The following is a 23,843-nucleotide window of genomic DNA, read 5'->3' as shown; positions in this document are numbered from 1 at the left end:
TTCAGTGTACACAGTGAGCATGTGTGTGCAGGCGCAAGTGTGCACGTGAGTCCAGAGGTCAGCCCTGGCTGGTCTTCAGGAAGGGGTTGGCGCAGTAAGCTTCACATTGCTGTGATGAGCTTCCAAACCAGGTACAGTTTGTAAGAGGAACAGGATTTATTGAAGCTTAAGATCCAGAGGAAGTTCCACAATGGAAGAAGCAGCTGGCCCCCGTCTCGGTTCCACACAGAGAGAAATACCACCAGCAGCTCCATAGGCAAGCGCACACTGGGAACCCAGGCACAGCTCTAGCTCACCGCATACCGCTGGCCAGAAATCAGATCTGTCCCAGTAACACCGTAGGACTGAGCCCTAGGATCTGTCCAGAGTGACACTTCCTCCAGCCAGGTGGCTGGAGAACTAAGTTACAAGCTTTAATAAACTCCTGAATCTATTGAGGAACATCCATTCAAACTACCCCAGCAGTCACCATTTTATTATTTATTTATTTATTTTGAGGCAGGTTCTCATTAATCTGGAGCTCACCATACAGATTAGAGAAGTTGGCCAGGAAGCCCTAGGGAATTTCCTTGAAATGACTTATTTCAATATCCAGAATAGACTGCTCCAAACTTGAAGCTGTGGGACATAAGTAGTAGTAGTTTCTGCACTGTACATTGTTAGAAACAGCATTATCTTTTCAACTTTTTACATATGCAGTAAAGAACATTGTTTCTATGAGCATAAGTCATGTTACAGCAAATGTGTGTGTGTGTGTATATAGATAATATGATCTATGTATATACACACACATACGTATATATATTTGTGTACACATATACACACATATATGCATACATGTGTGTGTGCTCATGATTTAAATTTCTTTTTTATTTTGAGAGCGTGTGGGCATTCCAGTTCCTCCTGCCACTGTAAGTGAACTTTAAAAAACAATTTGTGTTGACAAATGAAATCTATGAGGCTATAGTTACAGAGTTGCAACTGACTTGTAGTTGTGAAAACTGATTTGTAACGGATATGTATTTGTCAGTTAGGATGTCACATGTCTACATTAGTAGGTATCCTCACTCTAAACAGGTTGTTATTTGAGGGCTTGACTAGAGGCACAACTATTTAGATAATAAGGATAGCAGCAGGTCAAGGTCCTAGCCTCAGACAGCCGGCACAGTTGTCTCATTTGTCACCAGCAGGTGATGGAATCCTTCGTGTTGACAGTTGTCTGTATGATGGTATTGAAGGAAAACTGGTGATCAGAAGGCTAGTGGACAGCAGGACTGAAAGTCAACTTCAGTCTCTTTCCACTGAAGGGTAACTTTGTACCCTGGGGCTATCTAGACAACCCCAGACGCATTTCTAGGTGTCATAAGTGATGAATTGGTTGAGGCCAGAGATGCTGCTACTCATAGTACATAGGAGAGTCTCCACCAAGGAAATGTTCCAGCCCTAAGATGTCAGTAATTCTGAGGCAGAGAAAATTAAAACTGAAAGCGTGGGGCCTGGAGAGATGGCCTAGTGGTTAAGCGCTTGCCTGTGAAGCCTAAGGACCTCCGTTGGAGGCTCGATTCCCCAGGACCCACGTAAGCCATATGTACAAGTGGGCACACACATCTGGAGTTCATTTGCACTGGCTGGAGGCCCTGGAGTGCCCATTCTCTCATTCTCTCTCTCCCCCTCTCTCCCTCTCCCTCCCTCCCTCTCTCTCTCTCTCTCTCTCTCTCTCTCTCTCTCTCTCTCTCTCTCTCTCTGTGTGTGTGTGTGTGTGTGTTTTTCTCTTTTTGTTGCTCTCAAATAAAAGTAAAAAAAATCCTTGCACTCCTGTAGTCTAGTCAAACAATTCATATGAAGCCCTTGAAGCTGTAAATTGTATTTATTTTTTAGACCTGAAAGCGTATCTGGAAATGCTCACTGTCACGTTAGACCGCATTCTGTGTCTATGCGCATGTGTCCTGGAGTGACTTGAGTCATTGACACGCAGGCATCTTTAATATGAGCAGGGACAGAAGAGTGTTACAGGAAATCACGAGTATTGTGTGAATGCTTTGAAATAACCTTATTTCCAGGATAGATCCCAAATGTTTGTACGGAATAGGCATGACTAGGGTCAGAGTTGCAAAACTGCCTGGTAACTGATTTAAATGGAGAGGAAATTTTTCCATTGATCCCCTGTGGGCAAGTGCAAGAGACAAGGGTTTCCTGGCCTTTCTTTCTGGGCACGCCACGCTCGCACTGAGGCTGACCTCAAGCTTGCAGCTGTTCTGCTTTAGTCTCCCAAATGCTGGGATTCCAAGTGTATAGATCTCTGTTCATCAGGGGAATGGGTGTATGTCTCCTTCACTAGCTTGGGTATCAGGGTAGTGCTCCATGGCAAACCACAATGTCATGGAGTCCTCAGTGAGTCACAGGGATGCTACTGATTGTCCACGGCTGCCCCTGTGTGTCCGTACTGTAAAGTTCCGAACTGTGTAGTCAGCTTGAGAGGTGATGGTGAAACCATGAAAAGAGCTTTCTCTCTTCAAGCCTTCTCCCATCACGGTTTCTATCCGTGGCCGAGCCATGTCTGCAACTTTTGTCACAGCTGCCCAGTGCTGATTCCTTGTGATTGTGAACACAGCTTCGGATACCAACTGCGGCACCGGCCAGCCCACCACAGGTGCCACCGCAGTCTTGCCAAGCCCGCTGGAGAAGCAGTGAGTAGAGTATTGGGCCACAGGCCAGCTTTGTGTTTCATCAGATGTCCTCACGCTGAGGAGAATCAAGTGTCAGCCTAGGCTTTAAGGTACTGTTATAAGGCTGGAGAGACCTCTGCGCAAGCATGATGACCCGAGTTTGGATCCTCAGAACCAGTGGAAAGCCAGATGTAGTTAGTAGTGCATGGCCATATCCAGTCATGCAAAAAGAGACAAACGGTGGAGACAACCACAGAATCCTGGCAGCTTGTGGGCCAACTAGCCTGGTGAATACAATAATGACCCTGGGTCCTGCTGCAGTCAGGTTGGCATTGCTGGCAGAAATCACCTGAGCAAGAGCAGCTTGTGGGAAAAAGAGGACATCACCCCCTGGCCAACATAAGGTGGACTGTAGCAACAGGAGAGTGTGCCAAACACTGGCATGGGAAAACTGGCTATAACACCCATAAGCCTGCCCCCAACAATACACTGCTTCCAGGAAGCGTTAATTTCCAATTGCCATCAGCTGGGGAACCTAGGATTCAGAACACCTAAGTTTATGGGGGACACCTGACTCAAACCACCACAGGAGCCTACCTCAAACAAGACGGAGGACGAGGACTGGCACCTAAGGTTGTTCTCTGCCCTCCACATGCACACCATGGCATGTGCATGCCCACATTCGGATTGATAAGGTAAGGATAAAAATAGGATTGCAGTAGTCTCATGTTAGTGCCGTATCACTCTTACTGCATAGAATACACCGGTGAGCCATCTAGCTAGTATCCTCTATGCCCATCACCGCACTACCTCCTACTTGTATGAATTCACCCTGTTCATTTGAGTCCTGCCCTCAAAGGCCAGCGCAGCACTGGTTTGGTTACGATCCATCTCTTCCTGGCTGGTGTTTTCTCTTAGGCACAGTATAGTCATTTATTACTCACCCACCTCGTGTGTCAGCTTGTTGACAAGTTACTCAGACCTCTCTAGGTTGCCTTCATAATCGTTCCTTATACTCAGAAAATGTACAGCTGCTGTAGCAGAAGTGTTACATAAAGTTGTAGAAATGATGCAACAATTGGCCCTGGGACTTTTTGTTTTAGGCAGGGTCAGGCTGTGCAATCCAGGCCAGCCAGGAATGGACAATCTTCCTGAGACGTGCTCCACCAGTCTTGGCAGGCTCTTCCTCATTAGCTCAAAAGTCCACCTGCTCCAAACTTAAGAATTTTACACATCTAGTATTTAAATCAACCTAAACAATCAGGAAGGCCCAATCAGGGTTTGGCCATTTGGAGCCTATCCATGTATGCATCCTGCAAGATTGCACCTGGCATCTGCTGGCAGCATAAGCTGAGCTGTGGGCCATGAGGACCCCAGACTGCTGCTGCCCTTTGGAGCTCTCAGGCTCCCGTGCACTGCTGAGCAGCTCACTTGAAGCATCTGCCCCTCTCCCCGCCTCACCCTGGGAATCTGCTTGCCACCTGTGCTGGTTTGAGTCAGGTGTCCCCCATGGACTTGGATGTCCTGATGCTAATCTCCTCAGTTTGGTACTTTCAGGAGCCCCAGCAATTCTCCAGGATCCACTCTTCCCGGGGCTGTGTTTACTGGCATGTATGGCTACATCATGCTAAGTGGGAGCTGGGGACTGAATGCATGTACTTTTAACCACCGAGCTGTCTCTCCAGCCCCTGCTGTCACTATTTAAGACAGGTTGTGAAATATGTCACCCAGGCTGGCCTCTAACATGAGAATCTCTTGTCTCAGCCTCTGGAGTGATGGGATTACAGTTGTATGCCATCACACCCAACTTAACTTTTGTGGTATCCTTGCCCAACTTAAACAACTTCATTTTGCTCAGGAAGACCTATCAAAACTCAAACAAAAGGACCTTGTGCAAAATGACTGATCCACTTCTGAGTAAGTCCAGTGAGAAGGGACGATACAGGGCTGAGCAGCTGTGGCAAACAGGAAAAGAAGGAGTTTGCAACTACGTGCAATGCAGGGCCCTGGACCGGGTCTTAGAACTAACAGTGGGAAATAGGTGAAAATTGAGAAAAAGTCTGCAGTTTAGTTAACAATATTGTACTGACATTCTCTTCCTCTTCTTGACCACTGTACTGTGGTGGTGGAAGATGTTAGCATGAGAAGCTGGAAGAGACACACAGAACCTTTCATTTCATTCTCTCAACTTCACTGTAAGCCTGAAGTAGGTCAAAATAAAAAAGGTTTAAAATATAAAGTCAAATAAAAATAGAGACTGGTTGGTGAGGCTAAAACCAGGAGGCTAGTCTCACAGCTGGGGAAACTGAGCTGAAGGAAACTGCTGACAGGAAGTCTTATCCAATTTTTCAAGTCAAAAAACACTGAGAAGTTTAAAAAAAAATACCTATGGCTTAACCAAAGCAGCTTACCACAAACACCTGGTTTTCCACTCAGTTTTGATTTGACCTGCCTAGGACTGCTGATGATAGCTCTATAGTAACAGCAGGCACAGAATAAAGCGCTACATGTAAAGGTATGTAACAATGTAACAGTGTGTGACACACGCACTGTGTTTGTTCTTCGTTTCATGTCCACAGAATGTCAACTGAGAAATGAACCTGGCCAAGAGCAAAGAACACGACATGTGAAGCTAATCAGGATTGCAGTCCAGGAAAAGAAAGGTCCACCCAGTGCTACAAGGTGTTCCAAGGTTTTACAAAATGTCAGCTAGATTTATAGGTTTAAACCACAAAGGCGCTAGGACATCCATCACTTGTTAGGCATTCCGAGGACCGCCAGCAGAAGTAGAGTGGTCTTGTAAGTGATCCTCCAGCTTTCCTGGCCCCTGGTTACTGGCTTTGACTTCACAGGTCGGGTGGCTAGGCAGTGTGGCATGCTTGCCGTGCTGATGCCTCTCAAGTATGGGCTACTTGTCCATACCACTGGTTATTTTTGCATCACTGAGACTAAATTCCTGTCAGAACAACTTGAAAGGAGAAAGGTCCTCTACTGTGTTCAGATGCCACTGGCTTGTCCTGGACCATAGGAAGAGGACTTAGCTTTTTTGTAAAGCTGGTTTCTTCTGCAAAAATGACAAAAAGAGCTACCTGACGTTTGCTTAAAAATGAGTCCAAGAGGCTCAGTAAGTTCTTCTTTCAAAGGTTGCCTTTAGTTCACATAGCATCAGAACAGATGCTCCCACATGTGAAGGGATTCAAAGTGTGTGTAGATGGCTGATTTAAGATTGAAGAGTCACGACGTTATACTGTTCGTGAAGATAGGTACCACCCAAGCTGGGAGTGGTGGCTCAAGCTTGTCACACCAACACTTGGGAGGCTGAGGTAGAATCATCGCCAGGAGTTTGAGAATAGCCTGGGCTACAGAGTGAGTTCCAGGACAGGGTAGCCTGGGCTATAGCATGAGCTATGTCTCAAAACCACACTCCTTCCCCAAAGCTCAAAAGGTAAGAACCATAAGTACATTGTCTACCTCCAGATGTCCAACATCTGGCAGAGTGCCTGACACATAGGAGATGCTAAACAAAACATTGTTTGACGTGTTTGAAGTCTCCATTTAAAGCATTTACACAGCATGAAGTTCCTGAGATCTGTTCTACAGGGCATTAAACAATTTTATTAAGGGTAAAGATCCCATGTTAAGTGCTGGCGTTAGTCAGCTTTTTGTCACAATGGTGAAATGCCTGAGACGATTAACTGATCAAGAGAGGAGATTCTTTGGCTTGGGGTTGTGGAGGTCTCAGTTCAGCCTGATTAGCCCTGTTGCTTTGGAACTTTGGTGGGACATTATGTTGTGAGTGTGTGATGGAGCAAAGCCACTTGGCACATGACAAGAGAAGCAGCAGGTGAAAGGGCTGTGGTCCCACAAGCACACTGTCCTCTTCACGAGCACACCCACCTTGGGGATCAAGCCTTTCACACAAGGACCTTTTGGGGACATCCAACACCCGACCTATGCCAGTATTTGTACTACAAGAAGAAAACAAATAAAAATGCAAAGCCTTGACAAGTGCAAATATTATCTGTTAAGTCATTAATGTCTTGGCTTAAACTAACCAATCAAGTTGATATCAGTCCCTTGCCAGAGCCCTAGGGGAACCGAGCACTTTGGATGGCAGGAGGTCTGGGCCATGATTGCTGTTAAAGGTAGAAACTATGGCTGTGGTATTGGGCAGGCGCTAAGCAACCAGCAGGAGTCAGAGGAGGTCCAGTGCCCTGAAGAGCACCCCAAAGCAGGAGGGGGCTCATGGAAATAATACTACAAACATGGACAGCTTCCCAGTGTAAACAAGTGAGGGTGGAAGATTATTTTACTGGGAGTTAGACACATGGAATTAGTTGTGTCTTGGACATGGTTAGTATTGGTTAGAGATACAGTAGGAAGGAATACACATCATACCAGATCATACAGGCTCCATGGGTGGTTTGAATGAAATGTACCCCATAGGCTCATGTGTTTTGAATCCTTGGCCCCCAACTAGCAATTTAGGACTTGTGAGACCTTTGGGAGGTGGAAACTTTCTGGAGGAGGTGTATTGCGGGGGGAGGGCTTTGGGGTGATATATCCCAGCTTCAAGCTGTCCCTACTTCCTTGCTGCTGAAATATGACAAGATGTGATACCTCTGCTATCTATTTGAGCCACACCTTCCCTACCATGAGGAAACTTCTCCTAGAAACTAAGCAAAGCCAACCCTTTCTTCCCATGTGGTTCTCAGTGCAGTGTTTGGTCTCAGCAGTGAGGAAGGGTCAGACCTTAGCAGGCAGACATACACACAGAGAAGCATGGGGCAAGGAAGATACATGGAGAGGGGAAGGAAGTGACAGACTGCGGAGGTAAGAGCGAAATAACAACATGAGAGAGAAATAAGAAATGAGACAAGGAGGAAAGTAAGATGCTACCAACGCTGGGCCCGTGGTTGGGGCCGAAATCCCCAGGTAACTTCTTGTTTGCTTCCTCTCACAAATCTCAAGTGCAGATGATTGTGAAAGACATTCATCTGCTTCTCAAATGTCCCTCCCACAGAAGAAGCCTTTAGAATCTGAACACTACTGTGTGTTTCAGCCACAAAAAAAGAACATTTATGGAGAGTGATTGGGCAAATGAAGGGTCTGAACCTCAGAAGAAACAATGTGTTTTGACAAGGAAAAAATGGTTGGCAAATGTTAAGGCTTTTATGAGTAATTGTGATGATTCTTTAAGTGATTATAATCTGTTCCATCCTGTCACAATTGTTTTGATGGGTGGCTTTTTATCAGTGAATAAAGTTATTTAGTTGTCCTTATTTTAGGAAGAGCTTCACCGTATGGAAATATTTCTAATGCCAATGGTGTCACATTTCTTGAATATTTTTCCTTTCTAGTGCCTGATGAGTCACTGGACTATCATTCTGTCCCCAGAACATTATGGTGACACCAGTCTTAGTCACAAAATCATTCCTATATTTGGTGGTGGGGACAGGATATGGGAAGCAATCCACACAAGAAAAGCCCTGTTGAATCTTAAGGTTACAAATATTACCCACTTTTTAAAAAAAAATATTATTTTAAAGAAGACTTAAAGATTTTCTAATACCCAGCTTCCTTCTTAGCTAGCTCGCTCAGAGTAACGAAACCTGTGGCTACAGGGATACACAATTTGGATGCTGGAACTTCATAATTCAACTTTCTTTGCACAAACATGATGAATGAAGACTGGAAGTATTGTTCTACAAGATCACGCATAATTGATGAATGTAAGCCCCCGTGCCCTCTGTCACACTGCACAAGTTTGAAGCCAGGGCACACCTAAAGTCTGCCAGGTTTGGTGCCTGGTCAGCAACAGTAATGTTCTCGTGGTTTCCACATAGAGGAGATGGACGCTGAGGCCTGGCTAGCGAAAGCACCAGTTTTGGTGAAGTGTTGCATACTGTTCACTCAGCTACATAAAGGGACTGTCAGCAAACATGATAAATAGTTCAACCAGTTCTCCAAGAATTCAAGCAGACTGCTCAACACATAAAAATATCACCATTTGATTCCACTTCCCACTGTGACAGTGAATTACAAATAGAACAAGAAGTCGAATTTATTTATTTGTTTTTTTTTGCTATGCCTCAGAACCAGGGTGGTCAAGGATTTGATCTAAGTAAGGGGAGGCCCTGAACGTTGAATGCACTGCATGTGTCCCCTTTATTAATCAACTCAAATGCATACAGACACAGATGGGGAATACAAATGCTGTTCAACATTTTCCAACACTAGGTATTTAACCTTTAATATGTCTTTGGCTCTTCATTAAACTTCAGGTTTAAAGACTGGCCTCAAACTCCCTTCACGTAGCTGAGGATGAACTCCTGATCTTCCTGCCTCCACCTCCCTAGCTAGTGTTTGCTTACAAAGCCTGATGGCCTGGGTTTGGTTCCCCCAGAACCCTCATAAAGCCAGATGCACAAGGTAGAGCATGTGTCTGGAGTTTGTCTGCAGTGGTAAGAGGCCCTGATGACCCCCCCCCCCCCCGCTTTGTCTCCTTGCAAATAAATAAATAAATAAAAATATTTTTAAAAAGAGTCTATCAATTAAAACTATTCAAAAGTATAGAAAAGCACACAAGTATGGTATACTGATGGATTTCTATAAAGCAAATCATGCTGAATCACTGTCTATAGCATAAATTTAGCATAGAGAGAGCCAGCAACTAAAGCAGGTGGTCTATTGTGCCTGGAATGATCCCTTTGGTGCTGGGGATAGGACCTAGGGCTTTATACATAATAGCCTAAAGCTCTACCACTGAGATACATCACCAGCCCTTTTTATGAGATAGGGTGTCAGAATATAGCCCAGACTGGCCTCAAACTCTCAGTCCAGTGTCAGCCTCATAAGCTCTGGAGTTACAGATGTGTGGCAAAACTGCCTTGGCATGGTTCTTGCTATTGTGTAAGAATGGGGCATTCTGGGCTGGAGAGATGGCTTAGCGGTTAAGTACTTGCCTGTGAAGCCTAAGGACCCCGGTTCGAGGCTAGGTTCCCCAGGTCCCACGTTAGCCAGATGCACAAGGGGGCGCACGCGTCTGGAGTTCGTTTGCAGAGGCTGGAAGCCCTGGCGTGCCCATTCTCTTTCTTCCCCTCTATCTGTCTTTCTCTCTGTGTCTGTCGCTCTCAAATAAATAAATTAATTAATTAAAAAAAAAAAAGAATGGGGCATTCTCCTGGGATCCTCTGGTTTATTGGGGGACACTGGAGATTTCTCTTGTCATATTAAAAAAAAATAAATTATAAGATGTTTAAAAGATATTTTAGTACATCTAAAATTGGATACATCTTACAATCACTGGCCTTTTATTGAATGACAACAATTCCTTCTCTTGTTAGTAGTACACAATACATATCATGTGCTGGAACTTAGGAAACTGGCAGCTTCTTTGCAGTCTCTTGGCAGAAGACCTTTCTTCCAAACCTAAAGACAACTATTTGAAGATCTAGGAGCCTAGACTTTCAGTCTTGACTGTTACTAAGGAGGTGTGGACCTGCGCCATATCCATTAATGTCTCTGATCCTAAGATTTTGTCATCTACAAAATGTTAGAAGTTAAAAGGCCTGAAGATCCACACAAGCTCAACATGTGGATCAAGACCACCTCATTAGAATAGGGCAAGGAATGTTCCAGGGTAACATACATGAAATTGAATTGCTCTTCTCTGACTACAAAGCACTTGGGCTGCCTCCAAGTGGGAAATGTAGCTTAGTAATTTTTAGGACCATGAAATGTCCCGGCCAAGCTTACCGAGGCAACAGCGGTTTCGTGGTAGGAGCCTGGTATATGCAATCACACGCTTTGTATATTTGGTACCACCTTGGACTTTCATCTGAATATAGAAATGAAAGACTTTAGTTTTCAAAACTAAACTGTTTTAGATGTAAATTTGATTTGCTTTGAATTATTCTTAGGAAGAAGGAAAAATTTGCTAAATCTCCACGTCACCCTCCAACCCTCCATCTGGCAGCTCACCCCCATGCCTCCCCAATGCCTTCTGCACTTTAGTTCTGCTCTGGTGCCCACTGTTTATGGTCCTTGTAATCCCCTTCTCCAGGCTCTCATCTCTGCTTATGGGTCTGCAGGCTGTAGCTAACTTCACCTCGCAAAGCCACTTTGGAATGTGGACTCCTTCCTTCCCTATTACTTCCCCCACAAGCCCGAGTGACATTCCTAACAGCAATATAGCTACTGCCACAAGTTAGTGAGCCCGGCTGAGAACCACTTTTACTGGATTTTACGTTTCCCTAGTTACAATCTGTGAGCAAATTAACAAGCCCAGAAAAGCTGTGAGCTTTGCTGCTTGCCTGTGTGGGCATGTTGTCAATAATGTAATTATGCCACTTATTAATGATAATTCTGTATTTTATTATTGTCATGATCTGTCATTTGCTCAGGTTAACTCCACTGGGGCATTAGTCTAGACTGGTATTGCTTACATCTTTAACAACACGGCCGGGAGAGCCACATAACCCTGCCAGGCACTTGCTCCTGAACCTCTCAGCTGTCAACGTGGACACAGCACTGCTGTTTTCTTCCCGGAGAAGCTGTCTCCCCACAGCTCTGGCCAGCAATGAGGATGAGTAACATGGTGTGTGGGCATCAGCAAGGGAAACTTGGGGCAATTTACATGGACCCATCTCTGCATTGTTGAATTGCCACCCACTGCACAAAGCCCAAGATTACACATGACGACATTCTCCAGCTTGTAGGCCTAGCATTGATTTATAATCAGAATTTGACAGGAGATCAACAGGTTTTCCTTCCTTTTCAACCTGTGATTATTACAATCTTTATAAATCTCATGTTCATTTGTGTCTTGGTTTTAGGAAGGCAGAAGATATTGAGAAAAACCATTATTTCTATACTCACATCACCTGTATTTGCTTCATTTAAAATGATCATCAAAATTATCACTTACTTCTCTCTAATTTATATTCCTTTATTTCCTTCCCTCTTTTTTCTTTCATTTTAAAATGTCTCCTTTCCTTTTCCTTTTCTTCCCTTTTCCTGTGTTCTACACTTCTTCCCTCATCCACCGTGAGTCTCAGTTTGTAGTACAAGCTGACCTTGAATTCTGCATGCTCCTGCCTCAGCATCCCAAGTGCTGGGATTATAGACAACTTTCCCTTTTACTCCATCGTCTGGTTTACATTCATTCTTACCCACTTGGAGCTTCAGCAATAGCAAAGTTTTGATGAATATATCAATACCCTTGTGTATTTATAGCAATCAAAATTGATAATAGCATTCAATAAACACATTGAGCATGGACTGATAAATTATCTATCAGAATTGTCGCTGTGACATTTTTTTCTCAATGATGCTTATTCTTGAACAAAATGTAAAGAAATTACTTATAAAGAAGATAATGGCATAAGTGAAAGACATTTCCCCCCTCTATATTTCTATAAATTAAGCAGTCAAATAATCAAATGTGTTTTTAAACATCTGAAAACTATACATGAATATTATCTGTAGATAATAAGTTTTTCTTTAATTTTTTAAATTAATTAATTTATTTATTTGAGAGCAACAGATGGAGAGAGAAAGAGGCAAAGAGAAAGAATGGGTGTGCCAGGGCTTCCAACCACTGCAAGTGAACTCCAGATGTGTGCATCCCCTTGTGCATCTGGCTAATGTGGGTCCTGGGGAATTGAACCTTGAACCGGGGTCCTTAGGCTTCACAGGCAAGCGCTTAACCGCTAAGCCATCTCTCCAGCCCTGTAGATAATAAGTTTTGATGCTGGGAATATGGCTCAGTTTGTAGAGTGTTGCCTGGTGTATGTAAAGCCCTGGGTTCGATCCCAGCACTGCATAAAACCCAGCATGGCCGTACGCTCCTATAATCTCAGACTCGGGGGGGAGAGGCGAGAAGATCATGACTTTCAGATCGGGCCTGGGGAGATGGCTCAGTCAGTCAAGTCTTTGCTGCACAAGCATGAAGACCTGAGTTCAAATCCCCAGTGCCCACATGAAAGCTAGGTGTGGTCGTGTGCACACATATGCAAACAAAAATAGAAAGTCGAGGTTAAACTGGGCATGGGGGTGCACGCCTTTAATCCCAGCACTTGGGAGGCAGAGGTAGGAGGATTGCCTTGAGTTCATGGCTATCCTGAGACTATGTAGAGAATTCAAGGTCAGCCTGGGCTAGAGCGAGACCCTACCTTGAAAAAAAAAAGTCAAGGTCATTCTCAAGGCCAGCCTGTGCTACATACAACTCTGTCTCAGAAAGAAAAAAGAAAACTATAAATTTTGGTCTGGAGGAGCATTGTCATCTATTTTTTTCCCCCCAGAAGTCAGAGTGCTGGGAAGTGTGTGAGAAGAAAGCCTTGCTGGGTTCCTTTGACCAGTTATATAGTTGAAGCAAAAAGAAGCTCTGACTCTTTAAACACTTTCATTTTCCTCAGCAGTAAGATATGGATTCTACCAGTAAACACAGGTTTCATGACCCCATCAAGTTTCATGGGCCTAGAAAATAGAGAGCAGACACTACACAGATCACTCAGCAATAGTGAAATCCGCCACCTTCTTCTGAAATAGACTTTTGGCTTGCTTGAGAAAGGAAATTCCAATTCCTAACATTGTGAGCCCTTTACGTATATGATTCATTTATTTGTATAGTGAATTAGGTTTTAGGTACAAGGTGGATTACATGGAGTTGAACAACATAATTGTTGAAAATTAAAAGAGGGCTTAGGTGAGGACACAGAGTTCATATCACTGATTTATTGCTTGGAAATAATAAGAAGAGAAATCAAGTTAATCTTCTATCCTTGTTGTATCAGAGAAGTTACCCAACATGTAAAGGAGAAGTTTTCAAAACCCAGCCATAGAACACAATGTGAAAAAGTAAATAGAAAGGCATATTGAATTCTTTTAAAACAATAATTGGCATAAGTTAAATATATTTTGACCATGTAAGTGGATTACACTGTTTTTTCAAATACTTTTATTTTTATTTATTTATTTATTTGACAGACAGAGAGGGAGAGAGAGAGAAAGAATGGGCATGCCAGCGCCTCCAGCCACTGCAAACAAACTCTAGACACATGCGTCTCCTTGTGCATCTGGCTAACATGGGTCCTCAGGAATCGAACCTGAATCCTTTGGCTTTAACTGTTAAGCCATCCCTCCAGCCCAGATTACATTTTTTTGTTTTTTTGTTTTTTGAGGTAGGGTCTCACTCTAGCCCAGGCTGACCTGGAATTCACTCTGTTGTCTCAGGGTGGCCTCGAACTCACAGTGACCCTCCTACCTCTGCCTCCTGAGTGCTGGGATTAAAGGCGTGCGCCACCACGCCCAACCAGATTACACTTTTTGATGAAAGCAATTTTCAGATTGATTATAGATAAATATCAAACAGTTCACCCTCTTATACTGAAGTATTTATAAATAATGTAATTATAATTAGGAAAATGAATTGTTAAAGGGCAAAGGCGAAGATGTGTATTTCCAGATACGTTTTACTTATTGTTAATTATTATTATTATTATTATTGACATACTTAGTATGGATACATCATGTTGGTACCATCCTTTCCCTCCTCCTGCCCCTATTCTTCTGGGGGTCCTTCCTCATGGGGTTGTGGGTTATGCACTGGTGGAGCTGCAGTCAGTTGTTGGGAGGAGTCAACGTCTCTGGGCGTGATGTCTCATCCTGTGGCTCTTACAGTTTTTCCACCACCTTTTCTGCCAAATTCCCTGAGCCGTGGTGGGTGTGTTTTAAGTCTACTTCAGTGATGGACTTTGAGGAGCCTCTGGACCTCTGTTGTGGTAGGTGTTGAGAATCCTCAGCGTCTATCTCGCTCACTGTGGCGCAGACTGTCAGGCTCACCATGGAAGCAGCGCTCTTGCTCATCTCACCAATTCCTCTGTGGTTTCACCTGGGTCTTGACTGAAGTGCAGGGGTGGTTTATTTCCTTGGGTCTCACTACCTTCTGAGAAACAGATTTTCCAATGGAGAGTGAAGTCAGCATACATTAAATGGGGTGAGCATTATTAATTTGGGGAGAATTTGATGGATATAAGCCATCTTGTAGCCAAAGTTGGGGCTTGACATTAGAGAGCATAAAACCTTTGTCTACATAAGATTCTGACCTGGTTCCCAATTCCGGATATGGGTTCCTTTACACTGAGCGGATCTGTTAGCCAATCAGAAAGCTACTGGTTCCCCGTTAAGGCTGTGAGCCGCTATTGGGCTTGTGTGTCCTTCCTGTAAGGTTGTTTGCTTCTGAGTAACTTCGACCCCTGGTTGCTTGGACCATAGTTGGCCAATTTCGCCCAGTAGCTCATTGTAGCACATTCCAGCGCTAGACAGGCTAAGTGTCTGGGGACTGTCTCTCTTCCAGATCCCAGACAGGTCTCTCTGTGTTCTGGGCCAGCAGCATATGGTGTCTTCAGTAATAAGGTCTTGCTTTTTACCTCAGGCAGGTAATCAAGTGCTTTGGCAGAAACCTGTCATGTTTTGGGGACCTCATAAGTCTCTCTGGTCAACAGCTCGTTGTGGGTAGCAACCGCTTTCTTGTACTGGGAGTTATAGACCAGAAACATAAAATCTTTTAAGGTAGGCTCACCCCACCCTCTCCATGGCCCTTCTTTTCAGGTGTTCCCCCCATACTCCTGCTGAGGGTTCAATCTTTTAGTCTACCTTCAAGAATAAAGGTTTCTGTGGTATCTGTTTTGGGATTAGTTTTGTGTTTTGTTCCCCCACCCTCTCTTTCCCTTCTCCCCAAATCCTTCCATCCCTATTCTCTGGGCAACAAGTTGCCCATCGGGTATGTCAGTAACTTGAGCTGATTCAGGTTAGGAACCACAGATGAGTGAGAACATGCAGCGATTGTCTTTCTGTGATTGCGTGAGTTCACTGAGTATTATCTATTCCAAGTCCATCCATTTTGCTACAAATTTCACTGTATCATTTTTTTTTTCTTACTACTGAGTAGAATTCCATTGTGTAAATGTACCACAACTTCATTATCCATTCATCCAATGAAGAGCATCTGGGTTGATTCCAGTTCTTAGCTAGAATGAATTGAGCAGCTCTAAACATGGTTGAGCAAATATCTCTGTCATGAAGCATGGAGCATTCAGGGTAAATGCCCAATAAGGGAATAACTGGGCCTGTTGGTAACTCTATATTCATCCTTTTCAGGAATCTCCATATTGATTTCCATAGTAGTTGTACAAATTTACATTCCCACCAATAGTGAATGAGGGGTCCTCTTCCTCCACATCCTTGCCAACATTTGTTGGCATTTGATTTTGTAATGGTTACCATCCTTACTAGAATAAGGTAGAATCTCACAGTTGTCTAAATTGCATTTCCCTGATGGTTAGGTATGTTGACCATTTTCTTAAATGTATGTTAGCCATTTGCATTTCTTCCTCTGAGAACTCCCTATTCATTTCTTTGCCATATTTTTAAGTAGTTTTTTGATTTATTTTTTTATTGTTTGCTCTTTTGAATTCTTTGTAGATTCTAGATATTAGGCCTTTGTCAGCGGCATAGCTAGCAAAAATTTTCTCCCATTCTGTTGGTCATCTATTGGCTTTGGTTATGGTATGTTTGTTTGTGAAAAAGCTTTTTAGCTACATGATATCCCATTGGTTGAGTGATTGTTTAATTTCCTGGACTACTGGGGTTTGGTTGGGGAAGTCTTTCCCCACTCCCATATTGTGGGGAGTTCCTCCTGTTTTTGTTTTTTTTTTCTTCCAGTAGGAGAAGAATTTCAGGTCTTTAATTTAATATTGAGGTCTTTAATCCACTTGGAGTTGATTTTTGTGTATGGTGAGTGAATTTAGTTTTATTTTTCTCCATATGGTCATACAATTTGCCCAGCGCCATTTGTTGAAGATGATGTCTTTTCTCCAGTCTTTATTGGCACCTTTGTCAAAGATCAAGTAGCTGTAGTTACTGGTTCTAAAGTCTAGGTCTTCAATTCTGTTCCACTGGTCTATATTTGTTTTTATGCCAATACCACGCTGTTTTCTTTTTCTTTTTTGGTTTGTTTTTACTGTGGCTTTGTAATACAGTGTTAGGTCAGGTAGCGTGATACTTCAAGAGGTATTTCTATTGCTTAGGATGTATTTGGATATCCAAGGCCTGCTGCCATCCATATGAATTTTGAGATGATTATTTATATATGTATGAAGGATGATGCTAAATTTTAATTGGTATTGCATTAAACATATTTTATTGCTTTTGATACAATTGCCATTTTTACGATATTAATTCTACCTATCCAGGAACATGGAAAGTCTTTCCATCTTCTCAAGTCCTGCTCAATTTCTTTCTTGAGTGATTTTATGTTTTCATTAGCCTCACTGATTTCTGTGTCTCTGTATTTTTCCTTTGCATATAGAAAGGCTACTAATTTTCACATGTTGATTTTGTATCCTGCCACATTACTGAAGGAGTTAATCATCTTTAGAAGTTTTGTGATGGAGATTTTTGGGTCACTTATGTACAGGATCATGTCATCTGCAAATAGGGCTAACTTAACTTCTCCCTCTCTAATTTGTATCGCTTTTATCTATTTCTCCTGACTTATTGATTGAGCTAGGACTTCCAGTACTATGTTAAAGAGTGCTGGTGAGAGAGGACACTCTTGTCTTGTTCCCAAGCTCAATGGAAACTCCTTGAGTCTTTCCCCATTGAGTATTATTTGGGGTTTAGGAGCTTTATATATAACCTTTATTGTGTTGAGATATAAACATACCATGACTATTCTCTCCTGTGTTTTGCTCATGAAGTGGTGTAGTATTGTGTCAAAGGCCTTCTCTATATCTATTGAAATGACCATGTCATTATTGTAACTAAGTTTATTTATGTTGATATTACCTTGACTGATTTCCATATGACCCATCCCTGTGTTCCTGGGATGAAGCACACTTGGTCAAGGTGGACAATGCTTTTGATGTGCTGTTGAATTCAGTTTGCAAGGATTTTGTTCAGGATCTTTGCATCTAAGTTCATCAGGGATATGGGTTTGTAGTTTTCTTTTCTCATTTTACCTCTGCCTGCTTTTGGTATTAGGGTGATGCTAGCTTCATAAAAGGAGTGGGAGAGCATTCCCTGTTCTCTAATTATGGAAAACAGTTTGAGAAAAAGTGATTTTAGTTCTTCAATGAGGGTTTGATAGAATTCGGCTGAGAAGCTCTTTAGTCCTGGACATTTCTTTTTGGGGAGGTTTTTGATACCTTTTCAATCTCAATGGATGTGATAGGTTTTTTTAGGAGATTAATATGCTCTGAGTTTACTTTTGGTAGGTAGTATGTGTCTAGGAAATCATCCATTGCTTTCAGGTTATACAATTTTGTCGAGTAGAGGTTTTAGAAGTAAGTCCTGATGATTCTTCCAATATCAGTGATATCTGTTGTGATCTCTTTTTTTCATTTCTGATTTTGTGAATTTGAGACTTCTCTTTTTTCACTTCATCAAATTGTCTAAGAGTTTATCAATCTTGTTGATTTTTTCAAAGAACCAGCTCTTCATTTCATTAATTTTCTTCATTGTTTTCTTAGTTTCCCATTCATTAATTTCTGCTCTAATCTTGATTATTTCTTTCCATCTGGAGCTCTTTGGGTTGGATTCTTCTTTTTTTCCAATGCCTTCAAATGGATGGTTAGGTTATTAATTTGAGTTCTCTCTGTCTTTATTATGGAGGCACTTAGTGCTATGAATTTTCCCCTTAAGACTGCCTTCATTGTTTCCCATAAGCTCTGGTAAGTTGTGTTCTCATTGTCATTCAATTCTAGAAATTTTACCATTTCTTTTTTGAGTTTTTGACTATGTATTTATTATTTAAGTGTGTTGTTCAGGCTGCTGGAGCTGATGGAATTCCTAAAGTGTCTCTTGTTGTTAATTTCTTCCTTTACAGCATTGTGATTTGATATGATGCATGAACATTACATCAACTTTCTTGAATTTATGGAGGCATGCTTTATGGCCTAATATATGATCTATTTTGGAGAAGGTTCCATGGGCTGCTGAGAAGAATGTGTAGTCTATGGATGCTACGTCCACGGCGACCTCGCCTGTGTAGCAAGCAGAAATGCTTCTGCACTGGAAGAGAGCTGAGGACAGAGGGCCAGCACTCCTCGGAGGGATGCCCCCGGTGACCCCTTGGCAGTCAGTTACTGTAAAGGTTCCTGCTGCCCATGAAGTCACGACGACCTAATTGCTGGCGCCAATGCTGTTTCTTTCCTGCTTTCTTCTAGCTGTTTGTCTAAGAACAGCTAATTCAACACTTATTAGTAATCATACACGCAATCAGAGTACAAGAAACAATCTAAGTATTGAATGTGCCCCTCCTATGATTAGGGCAATGGAGAGAATGTATAACTCTACTAAGAATAAAAAATTAACTCTAGAACAGTTTTTAGATGGTGTAAAGTAAAAACAGCTTATGATGTTTGAGAACGATACTGAGCCTGAGAATATGAAAGTAGAAATGTTGATCGGTAGTGTTCATAAGAAACATGACAGTTCTGCAGAAAAGGAGTTACAAAACTTAGGCATTCCCACCAGGAAACTTCCTGGGGGATATGTTCAGTACTTGATCAAGGGCAGATGGTGGACTCCTAGAGCTGGAATCTACTTAGTTCCACTCCCCTATGAGGGAGGATATGATGAATTCGGTAATAGATGGGTGAATTATGAAGTAATAAGGAGACTATGGCATTCTCTTCCATTTACGGGAACGCTTAACAAGGAAGCGTAAGCCTTGGTGTTTATACAGTCCTTGGGGTATAAGAAATAAGTAACCTGTTATTCACCTTACACCTAGTTTCTGTTTGTATAATGTTGTGGTCAATGACACAAGACGCCCTTCTTAAAAAATGGGTACAGTTCCTGCCTGATCAACATTACATGTATGCTTACAATAGAACAATACTCAAGATTGTTTAGATTAATGATTTCTGAGATCACTTGTTGGCTTGCTAAGTTTCTCTGTTCAATCTGTATAAAATCTTCATGAAACCTTCAGTAAATTGCAGCAGCATATTCAACTTGAGTGTGTCTGTCTGTCATTTCCTCGCCGAATCCCGAGTTCTCCCTGAGCCTTCGCCCTTGTTCTCCCTCGGTCCTGATCTCCCCGAGAGTCAGTCCGCGGCAGGTGGCGCCCGAACAGGGACCTGAAGGACAGGTAAGCTTTCTTTCTTTCTTTCTTTCCTCAGAACTTAGGATCGGCTCTCACCAGGGAACTGCAGTCCCGCCGGTAAAGGATCACCGGTTAAGAGTGAGTAATCACAAGGAAATCATGGGGCATTCAATGAGTAGAAATGAAAAGATGTTGGGGGTCATGGTACAGCGCATGTTGGCAAAAAATGGGTTTAATGTGTCTACAAAAGTTTTAGAAGAATTTATGCTTTTCTTAACTAATCTTCTCCTTAAACAATTGGCTTGGGAAAATGCTAATGCGCTGTGCCAGGATTTAATCAGACCCATAAGAAAGTCAGGACAAATACAAGATTACATTAAAGCCTGTTTGGATGCCTCACCAGCGGTGGTACAGGGAATGGCCTACGCTGCAGCCATGAAGGGACAGAGATTCAGCGCCTATGTAAAAAAGACTTATGGGGGAGGAAAAGCCTCCCCACAAGGACCTGGTCCTGTATGTTTTAAATGTAATAAGACAGGACATCTGCAGAAGGACTGCAGACAACAAAGTTCAGGCCTTAATAACAAGGGACCTGCTCCTGGATTATGTCCCAGGTGCAAGAAAGGAAAGCATTGGAAAAATGAATGTAAGTCTAAGTTCCATAAGGATGGGACCTCCCTGAATGGGGAAGAAAAAGAGGAAAATGAGTCAAAAAACTAGGAGGAGGGCAAGCTCCTAGCCCAGAACAAAAGGGAGCTCCCCCTCAAGAGCAGAAGGAATTAAAATTAGATCCTCTTGCTCCAGAGTTTACTATTCAACCTAAAAAAAAAAAAAAAAAAAAAAAAAAAATTTAACAACTCCAACAATGTTACCAAAAGTACTTTAAAAAGACTTGCTGATCGGTTCCTGGAAAGGACCAAATATCTAAATAACCTCGGGAGGAGGATATGCTTGTGTTTTCCCACAGGATGCAGACTCTCCCATCTGGATCCCTGATAGGCTCGTCCGCCACACTTTACGCAGGCGCAAGAGACGGCTAAAGAGGAACAACAAATAGCTGCTCCGACAGATGGAGAAACTGAAACTGAAAACGACACGGGGACATAATTTGACATGGACAAAGATAAGAACTCTCACTCGAGAAGCAAAAGAATTAATAATCAGCCAGGGAAAACCCCTGACTGCTTGCATGTATTTTGTGGCATTTTTGTCTCTGCTTTCCGCGCCGGCTGAAGTTCAGGGAATTCCCTATTGGGCATATGTTCCTAACCCCCCTTTGTTACAACCTGTGGGTTGGTTGGATCAGGAGCCTATTAAAATCTTAACCAATGATTCTGTACGCATAGGCGGAGCTCAGAATTCTAAAGTCAGACTGAGTACCTCCTCTTTTATTAACTTTGAGGGCAGAGCAGATTCTTTACCAATCTGCCTTGTGCTCCAAGGGGGAGGGGTACCAGTAGGCTGTTTGCGCACCAGCTATCGGACGTTCCTAACGGACGCTCCGGATAGAACAGATCGTGGTAAGAGATGGATGTGGGTTCTACAAATACAGACTTTAGGTTTTCCTAATTATAATGAGACACATCAACAAGTTACAGAATTGCCTTTACCATCCTGTATATTAAAATATAGAGACAGGAATCAATATTGGGACTCTTCTCTCACAAAATATCCTGCTTGGTTAACTTGCGGCTTCCCAAATGCTGCTACATATTATAATCCAAAAAGCTCTGATGTTAAAATATGGGATTATTCTGCTTCCTCAGGGGAAGGCAAATATGAGAACTATATTAAAAATAATAAGGATAAATTTAATGGGTTTAAATTAAGAGATATGCTAGGGGAAAAAATAAAAAGATGGTTTTCTCAAGGCTATGTGGAACCAACCTGGGTAGCCACAGAAGGAAATATATCTAGAACTCATTCAGATTTATTCAGGTTGGTTGCCGCTGCAAATATGCTTCTTGAAAGACAGCCTAACACTACAAAACCTATACCTTATGGGCTTAAAGCTTGTGCTGCTTATCCTAATGCTCTATTGATTGCTCAACAAAATTTTGTTAATATTACTAAAGTAGGAAAATCTTATCAAATTCATTGTTATTCTTGTAAACTTACTAATTGTATCTCCTCAGGAGACACTAAAAATTTAGGAGTAATGCTCATTGTTAGACGGCCTCCTTATGTGATGTTGCCAGTAGAATTAGGTGATGATCCTTGGTATGATAATTCTGCTCTTCAAGTGTTAAAAACATTTAATGCACTATTGCGGCCAAAGAGGTTTGTTGCTGCTTTGATTCTTGGTATCGCAGCTTTAATTTCGATACTCACCACTTTCGCTATTGCTACTACAGCATTAGTAGAGGAAATCCATACAGCTCATTATGTTAATGCTTTAAATAAAAACATTACTTCCGCCCTGATGGAACAGGCTGCCATAGATACTAAATTAGAAGCAAAAATAAATATTCTCGAGGAAGTAATTCTGGCTCTAGGACAAGACCTAGCTAATTTAAAAACTACATTATCTACTAGGTGTCATGCTAGTTTTCAATCAATTTGTGTTACACCTCTTCCATATAATTCATCAGAAACATGGGATAAGGTAAAGGCTCATTTACAAGGAGTATGGAAGGATAATGATGTTACTCATGATATAGATACATTACAAAAAGATATTTCTGCCATTAGTCAGTCTCATCTACAAATGGGAGGTTTAGAAACCTTAGCTAGGGATTTAGAACAGCGAGTTCGCTCTCTTAATCCTCTAGATTGGATTCAATACTTTGTTTTGATTGGCGTGCTGCTTTTATTAATACTTTTAGTGGTCTTTCTGTTTCCTATTCTTCTTAAATGCCTTTTCAGCACTGTGGCTGCCGTGAAACAGGAAGTCTTTGAGCTTCATTTTAAAAACAAAAAAGGGGGAACTGCTACGTCCACGGCGACCTCGCCTGTGTAGCAAGCAGAAATGCTTCTGCACTGGAAGAGAGCTGAGGACAGAGGGCCAGCACTCCTCGGAGGGATGCCCCCGGTGACCCCTTGGCAGTCAGTTACTGTAAAGGTTCCTGCTGCCCATGAAGTCACGACGACCTAATTGCTGGCGCCAATGCTGTTTCTTTCCTGCTTTCTTCTAGCTGTTTGTCTAAGAACAGCTAATTCAACACTTATTAGTAATCATACACGCAATCAGAGTACAAGAAACAATCTAAGTATTGAATGTGCCCCTCCTATGATTAGGGCAATGGAGAGAATGTATAACTCTACTAAGAATAAAAAATTAACTCTAGAACAGTTTTTAGATGGTGTAAAGTAAAAACAGCTTATGATGTTTGAGAACGATACTGAGCCTGAGAATATGAAAGTAGAAATGTTGATCGGTAGTGTTCATAAGAAACATGACAGTTCTGCAGAAAAGGAGTTACAAAACTTAGGCATTCCCACCAGGAAACTTCCTGGGGGATATGTTCAGTACTTGATCAAGGGCAGATGGTGGACTCCTAGAGCTGGAATCTACTTAGTTCCACTCCCCTATGAGGGAGGATATGATGAATTCGGTAATAGATGGGTGAATTATGAAGTAATAAGGAGACTATGGCATTCTCTTCCATTTACGGGAACGCTTAACAAGGAAGCGTAAGCCTTGGTGTTTATACAGTCCTTGGGGTATAAGAAATAAGTAACCTGTTATTCACCTTACACCTAGTTTCTGTTTGTATAATGTTGTGGTCAATGACACAAGACGCCCTTCTTAAAAAATGGGTACAGTTCCTGCCTGATCAACATTACATGTATGCTTACAATAGAACAATACTCAAGATTGTTTAGATTAATGATTTCTGAGATCACTTGTTGGCTTGCTAAGTTTCTCTGTTCAATCTGTATAAAATCTTCATGAAACCTTCAGTAAATTGCAGCAGCATATTCAACTTGAGTGTGTCTGTCTGTCATTTCCTCGCCGAATCCCGAGTTCTCCCTGAGCCTTCGCCCTTGTTCTCCCTCGGTCCTGATCTCCCCGAGAGTCAGTCCGCGGCATATGGAATCGGGTGGAATGTTCTGTAAATGTC

Source organism: Jaculus jaculus, chromosome 1, assembly GCF_020740685.1.
Source record: "Jaculus jaculus isolate mJacJac1 chromosome 1, mJacJac1.mat.Y.cur, whole genome shotgun sequence".
Lineage (NCBI taxonomy): Eukaryota > Metazoa > Chordata > Mammalia > Rodentia > Dipodidae > Jaculus > Jaculus jaculus.
This window is presented reverse-complemented; position numbering follows the sequence as displayed.